Raw genomic sequence first — 3,921 nt, 5'->3', positions numbered from 1 at the left:
CAAAGACTTGGAACCAACCTAAATGTCCAACAACGATAGACTGGATGAAGAAAACGTGGCACATATACACCATGGAATACTATGCAGCCATAAAAATTGATGAGTTCATGTCCTTTGTAGGGACATGGATGAAACTGGAAAACATCATTCTCAGTAAACTATCGCAAGGACAAAAAACCAAACACTGCATGTTCTCACTCATAGGTGGGAATTGAACAATGAGAACACATGGACACAGGAAGGGGAACATCACACTCCCGGGACTGTTGTGGGGTGGGGGGAGGGGGGAGGGATAGCATTAGGACATACACCTAATGCTAAATGACGAGTTAATGGGTGCAGCACACCAACATGGCACATGGATACATATGTAACAAACCTGCACATTGTGCACATGTACTCTAAAACTTAAAGTACAATAAAAAAAAAAGTTTGAATTGTAATGAAGTTCAATTTATCTATTTTTTCTATTGTTGATTATGCTTTTGGTGTCATATTTAAGAAACTGTTGCTTAACCCAAGGTTATGAAGACTTATGCCTATATTTTCTTCTAATATATATGTGTATATATATTTATATTTAGATCTGTGACCCATTTTACATTAATTTTTGTAGAACATGTGAGGTAGGAATCAAATTCTTTTGCATGTGGCTATTAGTCGCTGAAGAACCATTTGTTGAAAAGATGATTCTTTCCTGCATTAAATTGTATTGGCAACCTTGTTGATAATTGATCATAGATGTATTGGTTTATTTATGGACTCTGAATTGTATTCCACTGACATGTATGTCTACTGTTATACCAGTATTACACTATTTTGATTACTGCTGCTTTGTAGTAAGTTTTGAAATTGGGAAGTGTAACTTCTCTAGATTTGGACTTCTTTTTCAAGATTACATATTTTAACTATTCCAGGTTCCTTGCATTTCCATACAAATGTTCAGATCAACTTGTCAATACATGCAACAAAGGCAGCTGGTATTATACTAGGAATTGTGTTGAATCTGTAATCAATTTGCAAGTATTACTAGCCAAACAGTATTGTCTTGCAATTCACGAACACGGGCAGGCTGTTTATTCACTAATTCAGGTCTTCAATTTCTTCCAATGATGTTATTTAGTTTCCAGTAAACAAATCTTGCACTTCGTTTGTTAAATTTATTTCTAATTATTTTATTCTTTCTGAGGCTATGGTAAATATATTTTTTCTCCTACTTTTTACATTGTTCATTGCAAGTGAATAGAAGTATGATTGGCTCATATATATATTACATTTTGCAATCTTGCCAAATAGATTCATAAACTTTAATAGATTGTGGATTGTTTAGAATTTCCTACATGCAAGATCATATTATCTGTGAATAGTTTTATTTCTGGATTTTCAATCTAAAGGCCTCTTTTTTTTTTTTGTCTTATATTCCTGGCTTGAGCCTCCAATACACTGTTATTGTTAATTTTGCTGACTTTTTCAAAGGACCAACTATGGCTTTCATTTATTTTTCTATTGCTTTTTTATTTTCTGTTTCATTTGTTTTCATTCTGGTTATTGTTATTAATTTTTTTCTGATTGCTTTGGGTTTTTTTTTTAGTTTCTTAGGGCAGAACATTATGTTATTGATTTGAGATATTCCTTTTAATAAAGATATTTATAGCTATAAATATTGCTTTCATTGTATCCCATGAGTTTTGATTTGCTTTTATTTTAATTTATCTCAAAGTATTACTAATTCCACTTTAATTTTCTGATTTGACCCATTATTTATTTAGGAGTGAACTGTGTCCACATTTTTGTGAGTTTCACAATTTTTTCTGTTAATAAATTCTAATTGAATTTCATTGTTGCCAAGGAGCATACTTTATATTGTTTACATCCTTTTACATTTATTAAAGTTCATCATATGACCTGGCATATGTTCTATCCTGGATAATATTTCCTGTAAACTTGAAAAGAATGTTTTTTCTACTGCTGTTGGTTAGTGTTCTATAGATGTCTGTTAGGTCTAGTTGGTTTATAGTGTTAAGTCTTTTTCTTTTGCATTTTGTGTCTAGTCGTTCTGATATTGAAAGTGAAGTACTGAAATATTCAGCTACTATTGAAGATCTGTTAATTTTTCCTTTCAATCATGTCCATTTTTTCTTCATGTATTTTGAGGTTCTGTTGTTAGAGTCATATATGTTTATAATTCTTATATATTCTTGTTGGGTCAATCATTTCACCATTATTAAAATTTGCCTCTGATAAAAATTTTCATCTTAAAGTATATTTTGTCTGATATTTGCTTAGCCACTTCCAGTTTTTTTCTTTTTTACTATTCTATTGGCATATCTATTTCCACCCTTTTATATTCCACATGTGTCCTAGAATCTAAAGTGTATCACTGTAGAAAGCATGTTTGTATATTCTTAAATCCATTTTAAAATTTCTGCCTTTAGATTGAAATGTTTAATTCTATTACAATAAATGTATTACTAATCATTTAGAATTTATGTCTGACATTTTGCTATTTTCTATGTCTTGTATCTTTTTTTATTCCTCTTCCTCTATCACTGCATTCTTTGTTGTAAAATAGTTATGTTCTAATGTCCACTTCTAAACTCTTATCTGTTAACTATATTTCTGAGATAAGGATTACAATTAACATCTTAACTCACACTATTTTTAATTCTAACCTAATATCAATGATATTAAAAAAAACTTGCTTCTAAGAAGTTTTATTCTATCAGCGGCCTTCGTGCTTGTATTGTCATAAAAACTACATCTATATACATCATATACTCAAAAACACAGATTTATAATTACTGCTTTATAAATTTGTCTTTTAAATCAGAGAGGAGAAAAAAGTATTACAAACATTTTATAGACTTGTCTTTTAAATCAGAGAGGAGAAAAAAAGTATCACAAACAAAAAGTACATTTATACTGTTTTAACTTTTACCTATATAGTTACCTTCATCAGTGCTCTTCATTTCCTTATATGTATTCAGTTTATTGTATAGTGTCCTCTTATTTACATCTAAAGGAACCTCTTTAGCAGTCCTTGTAGAACTGGTTTGCTAGCAACAAATTTTCCTAGTTTTTATGTAAAAATACTGAGGACTTCACAAATTTTCACAGCATCCTGGTGTAAACACCATGTTAATCTTCTCTGTGTCATTCTAATTTTAGAAATATATTCTGTGGACATGAGCATTTAATATCTACTCATATAGTATAAAATTTGAAACATTATAGAGGATGAAGTTATAGACACAGACTTGCTATTTGTTTAGGGGCCATTTCAAGAGCACACTTGGGCAATATTAATATTGATGTTGCAACTTCAATGTTACAATGTTGCTGCAAGATAAATAGATGAAACTCAAGTCATAGATGAACATCATCATGCAGCAAGATGACTAGCAAGATAAATAGATAAGCCCCAAGGTATCAAGATAAATAGATGAACCCTGAGTCACGCCTTTTTGCTGATATGTAAGATTAAGCTTAATTACAAGTTGTCACATTTTTGCTGGTTTTCTTTAGTTAAAAAAGATCCTCTATCCTTTAGCATAAGCGAAATAAAAACGTGGTAAATTTTGCATTAATTCCTAAACAAAAACATAAGCACTTCCAAAAATGAAACCCATTAGCACAGTTTTGTGTTTCCTGTGAAAATTAAATATATTCCACTGCCTTAAAAATTCATACATATTTCGAAATTTATATGTGTGTAAATTATTCCAGCATTTTAAATGGTTTCAGTGCACACATAATTTCTTCCACCACCATCCTCTTCATTCCTTCCAATTAATTTTGTTAAGGATTTTTTTTTTCTTTCTTTACCTTTTGTAGTTGTTGTTCCTTATTACATTTAGGTATGTTTAGGCCTCCTCTTCTGAACTCATTTTCTGCTGACAAATAAATAAGGCCTAGGTGCCT

The 3,921-nt window shown here is 30.7% G+C and overlaps 1 non-coding gene across 1 annotated transcript; it reads right to left on the bottom strand.

Annotated features, from left to right (window-relative positions):
- Window positions 1–3,085: 3,085 nt before the first annotated feature.
- Window positions 3,086–3,193, bottom strand: LOC115830709. The gene has a single exon (XR_004026263.1). It is a non-coding gene; the product is annotated as a U6 spliceosomal RNA (small nuclear RNA).
- Between the last annotated feature and the right edge of the window lie 728 nt (window positions 3,194–3,921).

This window comes from Nomascus leucogenys, chromosome 16, assembly GCF_006542625.1.
Source record: "Nomascus leucogenys isolate Asia chromosome 16, Asia_NLE_v1, whole genome shotgun sequence".
Classification (NCBI taxonomy): domain Eukaryota; kingdom Metazoa; phylum Chordata; class Mammalia; order Primates; family Hylobatidae; genus Nomascus; species Nomascus leucogenys.
Note: the sequence above shows the minus strand (reverse complement) of the source record. Positions and strands in the feature narration are given on the sequence as shown.